This window comes from Peromyscus maniculatus, chromosome 1, assembly GCF_049852395.1.
Source record: "Peromyscus maniculatus bairdii isolate BWxNUB_F1_BW_parent chromosome 1, HU_Pman_BW_mat_3.1, whole genome shotgun sequence".
In the NCBI taxonomy this organism is placed as follows: domain Eukaryota; kingdom Metazoa; phylum Chordata; class Mammalia; order Rodentia; family Cricetidae; genus Peromyscus; species Peromyscus maniculatus.
This window is the reverse complement of record NC_134852.1, coordinates 75,236,152-75,248,537: the sequence shown is the minus strand read 5'-3', so window position 1 is coordinate 75,248,537 and position 12,386 is coordinate 75,236,152. Positions and strand designations below refer to the sequence as shown.

Below are 12,386 nucleotides of genomic sequence, written 5' to 3'. Positions count from 1 at the left end.
GTGTTCTGTGAAGTCTTTGAAGGTGGACGCTGATGGTTTAAATTACAGCACGTTAAGCTAAGTACTAGGGAACGGAATAGGGATGAGAACCCACAACAGAGACTTAAAGCCATGAGAAGGGCAGCACCCACCAATGGTCCCCTCCACCCATCCCCCTAGACAGACGCCACGTTTTTTTTTACTCTCTTGGCTATTGATAGAACCTCAAAGATGTCCATTGGGCGTCAGCCCTTTCCACAGGCCAGGAAATGAATCTGTGGGTTCTGCCAATGGCTGAAGTCTGGTCGAGTTCACCTCTCAAAACCCAGGCCATGCGCTGGAGAGATGGCTCAGCGGATGAAGTCCATGGCACACAATCATAGTGCCTGCATTTGAGCCTCAGCACACACACAGACATCCTGTCACCAGGTACTATAGCTGTGATTCCCGGGGCAGGGAGGAGGGCACTCCAGAGGTCACTGGCTAGCCAACCTGGCTAAACTGGTGAGTTCCAGATTCTATGAAAGAACTTTTTAAAAATACAAGGTGAAGAGCAAGTGGGGAAGATAACTAACGTTGGCCTCTGGCCTCTAAAGACAAATGTGAATGCACACACACCTGCATACATTCTCAACACAGAGAGAGAGAGAGAGAGAGAGAGAGAGAGAGAGAGAGAGAGAACACCCAGGCCATGTGCCTAGTGCACAGACCCCATAGTCTTCTTGATTCCTACATCCCCCTTTCATAACTCAGGCCATAAAGGCACTTTGGATTTCAGAGTCAATTCGGCCTGCATATAACCACCCTGGAAAGCCCAGCTAGCTTCCTTTGCCAAGATAGGGTCGCTCAAGTGAAATACCATGTTCCCTTTGGAAGGGCTGAATGAGTCATAGCTGTGTGCATTCACCAAGAGGTGTGAGGCTGCCTTCGAAGACTGTCCTTGGGGGCCCAGCACAGCTGATCTGACTGTTTCTCCAGTCCTTGAGTTGTGGTCATTTCCTAACGGACACTGGCTAAGGCATGGAAAGGGGACAGATGACCATGGCCTCCCATAGTCATGAATCCACTTCTTAAAATCTCTGACCTGCAGAATATCTGAACTGTTGACATTAAAAATGTCCAGCAAGTCGTTCCCAGGATATTCACAGGGTTGCAGTCTCTGTCACTGTCTAATCGAGGACCCCTCCATCGCCACAGAATGAAGCCCTGTGCTAAAGGCTCCTGGGCCCACACCCCCTTCATCGTTAACATGTTCACCCTCATGCTATACTTGGGGTCTGGCTTGCCTCCCAGCAGAGGGGTGATAGGACTTTTAGACAGCGAAGCCTACAGGAGCCTGATTGACCCCTTCTCTGGTTCCCCTTTTTACCATGTGGCCTCTTCTTCTTTTACAAGCTCCCCCAAAATGCCATCTGCCAGCCACAGAGGCTTTCAGGAGAGGAGGTGTGGATGGGGCCACCTGGTCATGGGCTTTCAGCTTCCACATCTGTGAGCTAGAAAAACTTCCTATCGTTAAAAAGCACACAGCTTCAGGTGCTTCATCACAAGTACGGAAAACTAACTAATGCACCTTGTATGGATTCTCCCAGAAGACTGACTCATACAGAGATGAAATCACACAAATGAATGCATTTTTTTTGTTCCTGACTTCTTTTATCAACATGATATTTTTGAATTTCCTCCATGTCAAAGCATGTACAGGTATAGCCATTCTTAATGGCTGAATGACATTCCCTGGTATGAGCACACCACACTGGTTCATCCGTTTGTCCTTCCGTGGACATTGTTTGTGAGGTCACTCCCTACTCTTCTGATTTCAACCGGGAGGCAGTGTCTTCATGGCTGCCTGCCTCCTGGATCCCAGAGAACACCACTTCCACTGTTCCCTAGAGCTCTGAAAATCAGGACACTGATGCCTTTCTCCTTATTTGGAACTTGGAGCCTATTATGTTAATCACCCCCACCTTGAGAAATCAAGGTGGGATACTGCTAACTGCTGCTGCCTGGCCCCTGATCTCATAGATTTTGGGAGCCCTGCTCTGGGGCAGTATCTTCTACCATCAGCCTGAAGATGAAGGACAGCCACTCTGAGCTCAGTTATACCAAGAATGCTCCCCGCAGAAATGTGCTCTGAATCTAAGGTTGTATGCTTGGGAATGCTCCCCTCAGCACTGTGCTCCAAATCCAAGGTTGTGTGCTCAGGAGTGCTCCTCTCAGGAGTGTGCTCTGAATCTAAGGTTGTGTGCTTGGGAGTGCTCCCCTCAGAAGTGTGCTCCTAACTGCCAGGCCCTGTGTTCAGGCCTCAGCAGTGCCCTCCCTGTGAAAGTGCAGTGCTTGGGAGTGCTCCCCTCAGAAGTGTGCTCCTAACTGCCAGGCCCTGTGTTCAGGCCTCAGCAGTGCCCTCCTGTGAAAGTGCAGTGCTTGGGAGTGCTCCCCTCAGAAGTGTGCTCTTAACTGCCAGGCCCTGTGTTCAGGCCTCAGCAGTACCCTCCTGTGAGAGTGCCGTGTTTGGGAGTGCTCCCTGGGCAGTGCGCTTCTTATCATGAGGGCTTCGTTCTTGGAAGTGCTGGCCTTTATCAATGTGCTCCTCACCAAGGGCCCAGTTTCTAGTGATCAGCCCAACTTTTCTCACTGAAAGGAGTAATCAGGGAATGGGGGGGGGGGGCAAGCATTCTGGAACATTCTGGAACCAAGGAAGCCTTGACATAGTAACTGTGTCTGAGGCCATGCCATGGGGTGGCAGACACCCGGAGCATAACCCTGGACATCTGGAGCAGCTGGCAGCCCTGACAGTGTGTGGATTCTAGCCATCACTTCAGAGCTGTTCTTCTCGCCAGGAGTCTGGGTCCCCTGCAGGAGTGTCTGGAGCCTGAGCCAGGCTGGGCTGGGTGGTGTGATAGCTAATCTTGATTGTCAACTTGACTGCATTTCCAATTATCTAGAAAGCACACTTCTGGATGTGTCTGTGAGGGTGTTTCCACAGAGGTTTGGCTGAGGAGGAAAGGCCCACTCTAAGTGTGGGTGGCACCATGCCATGGGCTGGGCCCCAGCCTGATCGAGATGGGGACAGAAGAAAACCAGCTACACACCAGCATTCCCTTCCTCTTGTTCTGTTCCTCAGCTCCGTGGAACCAGCTCCAAGGGTCCAGTGTCCTCTTCTGATCTCCATGGGCACCTAAGCACACATACACACATACACATACACATACACATACATACACATACAAACACACACACATACACACACACACACACACACAAATAAATTGAAAAATAAAAATATCCCCTACGTGTCCCTTAGCAAAAGAAAAAATGTGTGGGCACCCCTCGGCTCTGTCTCAGAGCTCATACACACTTTAGAAGATAAGTGTCTCAGATGTTACCATAGCAGTGAACTTCAGTTAGAATTTTGGGATCTAGAGAAAAACCAAATTTTTTTATACCCTGGAGTCACTTTTCTCCACAAGGGATACACCACATCCTTCACTCTCCATGCCTCTCACTCTCTGCACCCCCAACTTTCTATACACACACACCCCACACACCCCCACTCTCCACACACCCCTACTCTCTATGACCCTCGCTCTCCATTCTGCTCACTCACCACATCCCCACCCTCCATGCCCCTCACCTACCACTCACTCCCCAACTCCTGCTCTGGTCAGGTATCATATTCCCCAAATGTGGACTCGCTCCAGACATTGTGGTCACCCCAACCGGTCCTTTGGCTCTGCACTTCCTGTCACCAGCAGTAGCGATGGAAACCAGCTGACTTATCCTATCCGGTTAATTTTTTAAAAACACCAAAATTTGTTGGTGTACGGTGTTGGTTTTCTAGAGCTCCCGTAACAAAATACCACAAACTGCACAGTTTAAACAACTGAAATTTCCTTTCTTACAGTTCTAGGGACTGGAAACCTGAGACCAAGGTGTTGACAAGTTTGGCTCCTGGGAGGCCTCTCTCCTTGGCTTGCAGACAGCTGCCCTCTTGTTACCTGGTCACATGATCTGTCCTCGGTGCATGTGCTCTGATGGTGTTTTCCCAGGTGTCTGACCTTCCTTTGTCAGCCCGACTTCTATTCCTGTGACAAATCTCTGCAATAAGTCGATATACGAGGAGGAAAAGGTCACTATGGCTCAGGGTGAGAGGTGTCAGGGTGTGCTCGACAGCCCATTGGGGGGGGGGTCCCCTGAGCACATCAAGGTGGAAGGGTGGGTCTGGGATCCCCTTTATCCCAGGGCCCAAAGAAAGGAAGAAAGAAGGGGCAGGTTCCACTTCCTTTCAACGCCCCCAGAGAGTAGCAGGGCTCTTCCCAGGCCCCACCTCTTAAAGGTCCACCAACTCTGAAAGACACCACCACAAGGGCGGGGAAACTTCTTCAACAGCGGGCCTCTGGGGAAAATTCAGGTTCCCATTCAAACTCAAGCAGCCTCCCTCATGGTGCCTCCGGCCAGCCTGGATCAGGATCCCCCTGTAACCTTATTTTAAAGACCCCCATCTCCAAACACTCACAGGTGGGCGTGTTGAGGTCACAGAGTCCGCAGATGGGTTGTGAGATGATACAGTTTGGCCTCTCACTGTGTGACACTAATCACGGTTATCAGCTTGATTGGATCTAGAGTCCACTAAGAGCCAGGCTGCCAAGCAGGTCTGTGAGAACATTACCAGGAAGGGTTAACTGAGAGAGTACCTGTCAGCAGCAGTTGCCTGGACAGAAAGAGGTCAGAGGAACTTAACCTGCCTGCCTTTGGTTTTTTTGTATGTTTGTTTGTTTGTTTTTGTCTTTAATACAGAATACCACTATGTGGTCCTGGCTGGCCTGGAACTCCATATGTAGACCGCGCTGGCCTCGAACTCACAGTAAAGGCATGTATCACCACTCCCAGACTGCTTTGCTTCTTGTTAATAAATGTCCCGTTCTGATACTGACTTTGGAACCCATCTTCTTTGGCTTCCCTGTGAGGACAAAACAGCAGCGACTCTCTAGGATTCCTCAGACCTTCCACACCAGACTGGGGCTGCTGAGGTCTCCAGCCTGGTGGACTGACTGGGTTCTCAGCCTCGCTTGTGTACAGACAGCCATTGCTGGACTCTGCACATCCTGTAAGTCAATCTAATCAATGTGCTACGTAATATATAGTCATCCAGTTGGGGTTCTGTTCACATAGAGAATCCTAACTAATATGCAGTTTGACGCCATGTTGAGTCCTTCTCTGAGGAACACACTGCTGAGCAGTGTGTCCGTCCGAAACTTCATTCCTTGGCCATGCATGTCTGCTCACTCCCTGGAGAGCAATCCCTGCCCCCAGAGCAGCCATTGCCCTTTCTCTACAACCCCCAAACTTAGCTCCGGCTGCTTGCAGTGTGATTTTGCTTTCAGTGGGATGTGAGGGACGGATACTCCTTAATGTGTTCTTCCTGCAGCACGTGCTTTGGAATGAAGGAGGCAGCAGTCCAGGAGTGTGATTTCAGAGCCAGAAGTAGGTCAGGCTGGCAGTGCTGGGGATGCTAATGACAGTGTACAGGTTCATGAGGTCATCGCCTGGAATCCTGTCACAGCTGCCGGCTGGTGCTGGAGATGGGAATGTGAAAGCTCTCTCCTCGGGCTCCATAGGCCTTTGCTCCATATAAAGCAAAGCTCCGTGGGAGGGAAGGGGAGGGAGGGAGGGAGGAAGGGGAGAGGGAGGGAAGGAGAGAGTAGGGAGGGAAGGAGGGAGGGAGGGAGGGAGGGAAGGGGAGCTGGGCTTGGGGTATTTCTTTTTCTTTTTCTTTTTTTTTCTTTTTTTTTTTTTTTTTTTTTTTGGTTTTTCGAGACAGAATTTCTCTGTGTAGCTTTGTGCCTTTCCTGGATCTCACTCTGTAAACCAGGCTGGCCTCGAACTCACAAGATCCTCCTGGCTCTGCCTCCCAAGTGCTGGGATTAAAGGCATGAGCCACCACCGCCTGGCCAGGGTATTTCTTGAAGACACATTTTGCAGAGGGAAGTGGCAGACAGATGATGTGCAGAGCAGAGAGCGTGGATGCTAACAGCTGCTTTCTGTGCACGTGGCCTCACCTCCTGCCACACCCTCCAAAAACCACCCAGTGCGAACAAAGGTTTGTCTTTCAGCCAAAACACAGCCTCCATTTCCATGAAGCCCTCCCTCCCTCATCCCTCCAATGCTGCCTCAGTCAGGCCAGCAAATGGCCCGAGGCACCAACTGGCCACCTTGGACTGCTCTTGTGTAACCGCTGCAGTTTCGGTACCAGCTAAAAATTCAAAAGCTTCTCCTTGAAGAAAATTGATTTTCTAGGCTCTGGAACAGAACTGGAAACTCTAGTGATCCAGAAAAGCCACCACCAAGGGAGGGCTCCACCTAGCTTCCGGCACAGCTTCTACTGCCTGCCTGAGTGGTCCCTGTTCCTGTTGCCCCTGCGAGGGGCAGCAGGCAGTTGAGTCAATGCCCTCCACTGTAGCACATTCAAGTGAGAGTTGAAGAGAAGCCATGCTTTCCCCTGATATTCATTCTGAAAGGCTGCTTCACAATGCCCGTTCTTGACCTGGAACTTGGTGGTTACACCCCACAAGCTCTAGGGTGCATTATCTCATGCTACTCCGTGCTAAATGTTTGGTGTGCGTGCAAGCTCTTTTGGACCTCACAACACCCCCAGGAGGTGATAACGATATGACCCCCATATTTCAGGGGAGGAAACTGAGGCTCAGGCAACTTGAAGTAACTTTCCCAAGCCCTATAACTTATGAGCAGTGACTCCAAAATAAAAATTCTTGCCTGCTCGGCTCACTGCAAGCTAAGTTCATGAATACACGGTGAGGCCTCTGCCTGGGCGTGGGTGGGGGGAGGTCTACCACTCACAGCCAACTTCTCAGGACACCGATGGTCTCCTGTCACTTCTGCCTCTGGTTTGCCAAGGTAGAGACCATCCTCACGTGGGGACTCATGAGGTAAGCAGCCTGGAGCCTCTGTGCTCCGATTTTGATGAATTCACACAGACCCCTGCGACTCCCTAGTGGCTGTACAAAGCAGCCTGTAATCAAAAGGCTCTCAAAACACACACACACACACACACACAAACACACACACACACAAGCATAAAAAAGTAAACTGACAGCTGTGTCCATCTGCTGGAGCTGCCAGGACAAAATGCCACAGGCTGGTGGCTTCCACAATGGAATTGTATTCTCACTATTCTGCAGGCTGGAGATTCCAGATCAAAGTGTCCTGGGGAGCCCCTCTCGGTGACTGGCAGGTGACCGCCTTCTCATAGGGGCTCACACGGCCTTTCCCCTAGATGCACAGAGATGGGGGGCGGGGCTCTGGTGTCCCTTTCTCTTCTGATAAGGCACCAGCCTTATCATATTAAGACTCCACCTATGAACTCATCTGACCTTGTTCACCTCCCACAAGCCTGGCTCCAAATACAGACATACTGCTGGGTGCCAACACAGAAATTAGGTGAGGACACATTCATTCCTTAACGGAGGTCCGTGTTTTGGTTTGTTTGCTTGCTTTTCATTTCTAAATAAAAACCCAACACAGGGCTGGAATGATGGCTCAGCTGGAAGGTGCTTCCTTCCAAGCCAGACAACCTGGACCTCATGTGGTAGGAAAAACTTATCTCTAACCTCCACACCCACACCACAGCAGGTGCACACCCATTCTCGGCCCCCCACACATGAAAACAAACAAATACGGAAATGTGAGAAAATTCCAGAGACGTGAAGAGATTTTTTAAAGTCAGGTATATGTGTGTCTGTGTGTGGGTATGTACACGTGAACACAGGTGCCCTGGGAAGCCAGGGGCTCCCTGGGGCTGGAGTTGCAGGTGGTTGTGAGCTGCCTGATGATCGAATCCTGAGCAACCAAGGCATCCACGCTCTTAAGCACTGAGCCACCTTTCCAACCTCTGAAAGGACTTTTCACACCAGTGAACGTATGTAATGGGCCCACCTCTTCCCTCACTGCTCTCCCCCAGACCTTTTCCTCCCCATCCCAGTTCCCACCCCCAGACACAACCTGCAGCTTCCAAGTTGTCCCCACTTCTCCTCCACTCTGGCTACCTCTGAACTGATCTATTGCTCTGTTATCACTTCTTCGCCTTCCACAGCTCTGGACCACCACGAACCAGAGGCTTTGCCTGTCACCAGTACCACAGAAAGAGCCTCCTGAGATAGCCATCTCTACAAGGCAAGAAAAATGGTATCTTGGCTAAGTTCTTCTCATGCTGCTTCTGCCCGTCTCTCTTAGGACCCTTAGATGTTTCCAGGGTCCAGGAGAAGGTTTTTCACCCTGGAGAGTAGACCCTAGGGAAGGAGAAGAAGGAGGGGGCACCCAGGAGCCCTGAATGTATGAGCCTTCTCTACACAGGAGCTGGACACAAGCAACAATGCATTTGAGACTGCCAGGGCCCCGGTCACCACCCAACTCCAACCAGATGGAACCCGGAATGGAAACAGCTTGGCTGTTTGAATTTATGCCACTGTATCTGGATGGATTGTTACACAGCAGTAGTTAACTGACCCAGCAACCCGGGCTGTCTAGGATCCCACTCTATCCTCTGATCTAGGCAAATCAAGGTTGAGTCCTCCCTGTCACTGACTCGCACTGAGGACTGCAGAGGTCTAGATGTGGAAAAGCACGCCCAGCCTTTCCCAGCGATCCACCCAGCTGGGACAAAGGTATCCTGGGAATGTGGCCTCCATGCAGAGGCCTCTAACTGGATGGGGTGAGGGTGGGGGTCCTTCCTCTCACGGGAGGAGTCTGACTGAAGTAACTAAGGCATAGATGTGCCCCATCACACCCCCAGCCTATGGTGTCAACTCTAAGCTGGTTGTCACATTTGGCCATGGTGCCAAGCCAGCTGCAGCCCCTCTGATCCTCCAATAGCACCACCCGGCTTAGTGTCATTTCCTGGGTCTGAGTCGGTCCTGCTGGGGTCCAGTGGCAAGCTAGCCTTTGATCCTCTGGCCCCTGGTGGAAGGTCTCATCTGGTCCATCTCCCAGAGTGACAGACAGACATAGTGTCAGAACTCTCTCTCCTGCTGCAGCCCTGCAGAGAGGCGCTCTCTCTGGCAGCTTGTTGTACCAGGTAATATTGGTCATGGTAGGAGAGTGCTCAGCTTCATTCTAGAATCACAATTCAATCCTAGGAATAGCTGGGTATTTTCTGTGTATCCAGATTCTTAGTGTGTTCACAGAAGTTTTCTTACCCAAAGAACTAAGGCTAAGGGGTTGGGGATTTAGCCCAGTGGCAGAGCACTTACCTAGCAAGGGCAAGGCCCTGGGTTCAGTCATCAGCTCCAGAAAAAGGAAGGGAAAAAAAAGAACTAAGGCTGAGACAATACTCTGTGGAGTTGCAAGAGCTTGTGTGTGAAGGGGAAGAATCCCTTCCTCCAGCCTGTGCTTCACTTTCAGTGACCACCACAAGCCTCCTCAACACTCTTGACTTCTCCAGCAAACAGATGCCTCTGCGCTTGCCGAGTTTATGGGTCACTGTTCATCATGCCATATCACTAGGCGGTAGGCAATGGTACATACGGAGAAACTGAGGCTTGGAGACATGAAATGGTGTGGCTAGATTCCATTCCAGTGTTCATGTCCTATGATGGCATAGGATGACACAGAATGTCGTCTCCAAATCGTGTTAGAGAGACTGAGCCAGAGAGGTGGTAACTCACAGGATTCACCTGCTGTTAGCTGAACCCAACTGAGACTACCGTTCCCCGTGGCAGTTTTCAAATATGTTCACAAGTTCTTTGTAAGTCTTGTGGTCAATCTGTTCTCTGAGTGTGAGCTACATGGAGTGACTCATTTCCAGGAACAGGGATGAATCTTGAAAGTGTGCAAAGTCAATACCGGTGTCTGGGATTCCCCCAGTAGATGTTCAAAGGCCTGTGAGTAGTGCCTGGAGGATGGGGACCAGGTGTCGTCATCTTCCTCCTTCCCCTCCTCCTCCCCCTCCTTCTTCTTCTCCTCCTCCTCCTTTTTCTCCTCCTCCTCCTTCTTTCTGATTTTTTGAGACAGGGTTTCTCTGTGTAACAGCCCTGGCTGTCCTGGAACTCCCTTTGTAGACCAGGCTGGCCTTGAACTCACAGAGATCCGCCTGCCTCTGCCTCTGGAGTTCTGGGATTAAAGCTTGCTCCACCACCGCCCAGCTCACAGTGTCTGCTTTTGCTCCCAATACCACGCACTCTGCCTGAGTGCTCACCAGCTTCTTTACTGAGAGATGGGAGTCTGGGAATGGGGGGAGGAGGAAAGGACGGCAAAGGTGTTTCTCCAGGGATGTTTGTGGATTTGATACAGCAGAGGTGATGAGGAAATGTGGGCAAAGAATAAAACACCAAGAGATGTTCGGCAGCCTGGCACCATGGTAAGATGGAAGCCGGGACTCACAAAACACAATGCTCCGGGTACCCGCTAATATCGCCACCTGTATACCTGCTAACTTTGTTTCTTTAACAAAATGCCTGAGCCTGGGTACTGTACAGAGAAGATAGTTTGGGGCTGGAAAGCTATTTCAGCCATTTAGAGTGCCTGCTGAAGTTTCAGAGAACCTGAGTTCAGTTCCCAGCACTCACAGGGGGGCTCTTCGCAACCCTAACATAACTCCAGCCCCAGGAGACCCAACACCTTCTCCTGACCGCCAAGAGCACCCACACACATATCACACACACACACACACACACACACACACACACACACACACACACACACACACAATCTCCTAAAAAAGAAAGAAGATTGTTTTTATTTTACTCACAGGTTAGAAGGCTAAGCATCCAAGATCAGGCAGATCCATGTGTCCGGCTCTGGTGAGGCCCCTTGGCTAGGTCACAGTACAGCCAAGAAACAGATAAAGCCAGATCTGAGGAAGACACTGGGGAGACACCATCCTTGTCACTTCGGGAGACACTGGGGACACCATCCTTGCTTTTATTCAACTCCTTCCAGCTCCTGGAGACTGGAATCAATCCCTGCGGAGCCACGCCCCCATGGTGCAGCTCCTCCCGCTCGGCCCCGCCTCCTAAACGTCCCACCACCTCAGCACCCTAATATCGGGCCAGGCCTCCAACGCTTTGTTGGACAAACCTATCCAAGCCACAGTACCACCATCTGCGTGAGAAGATTCCAGGTGCTCTATGTCAACACGGCACTCTGCCTTTTCAGGAGACTTGGAAGTTTTTAGGACTTAACAGGTACTCTGAACCCAGGTTAGGAGATAATTTTCATGTGAAGAACTTTCCCACTGCTTGAAATAATAATAAAGCATTTAATAAGAAGCCTTTGTTTGGGGAAATTCGTTTGGTCGTTTATCTGTGAATATTACACCAAATATCCTAAGCAAATATGCTAACAACTGCATAATAAAATATGTTAGTTAAATTACTCCAAAAACTTCTCAAACAAATCTGGAAAATCAACTCTTATAAATAAGCACAATACTATTACATTTAGTTGTAGTTTGAGTTCGTTAAGAAAAATGAATCATCAAGGCCTTGCCTATTCATGCATAAGAAACTGGATGCTGTGAGAATGTGTGTGTGTGACTCCCTCGTTGAAATTCAATCATTTCAAGAAAGTGAAATCACTGTGAAGTTGGTATGGTGACACCATGTAAATTTTATTGTGCCATATGGTCACTTCTCAGAGTCCCCCGGCCATAGGTGCTAGCATCCCCCTCATATATCCAAATCTACAGATGTTTAAGATCTTTGTATAAAATGGGCTTAGTACTTCCAAAGTACTTGCACAGGACATACACAGTCCACCTGCAGACTTTAAATCATGGGTTATATGCGATTCCTAACACGAGGTAAATGCTACGTGAGTACTGGATGCTACGTATTGCCCCATAGACAGGGAATGGTCAACATGTGTTGCGAACAGGCATAGCCTTTTTTCTGAATGTTTTCTATCCATGGTTGGTTGGATTCATGGATAGTGTGTTAGTTAGTTTTCTTGTGGCTGTGATTCAAAAGGCCTGCCAAACACAAATTAGGAAAGAAAGGGCTTCTTCTGGCTCACACTTTAGGGGGTACAGTTAATCAGGGTGGAAATGTGGGCAGGAGTGTGAGGCGGCTCGTCACATTGTATCCACAGTCAGGAAGTAGAGGTAGATGAACCTGGCACTCAGCTGTTTTCCCTCTTACTCTATTCATACTGGCATCCCAGCTCATGGGATGGAGCTGCCCACATTCAGGATGGGTCTTCCTCCCCGGTTACAGTTCTTGGAAAGCACTTATAGGATCGTATCCAGCCCAGTTGACGATGAAGGTGAACCGTCACAGATGTAGAGCCCACGGGTATGAAGGACTGACAGTTATTCATAAGCAGTATAACATAAAACTACTTAAGAACAAAAGAATGCAGCAAAACTGCCTCTGTGACAGTTTTTAAAACTAGGTCAA

General features: G+C 49.8%; 1 long non-coding RNA gene across 1 annotated transcript; it reads right to left on the bottom strand.

The window, feature by feature from the left end:
- Positions 1–1,621: 1,621 nt before the first annotated feature.
- LOC143267219 (uncharacterized) lies at positions 1,622–10,882 on the bottom strand. The gene is made up of 3 exons (XR_013042152.1): positions 10,739–10,882; positions 4,493–4,630; positions 1,622–4,074 (listed from the first exon to the last, which is right to left on the bottom strand). It is a non-coding gene; the product is annotated as an uncharacterized LOC143267219 (long non-coding RNA).
- Between the last annotated feature and the right edge of the window lie 1,504 nt (positions 10,883–12,386).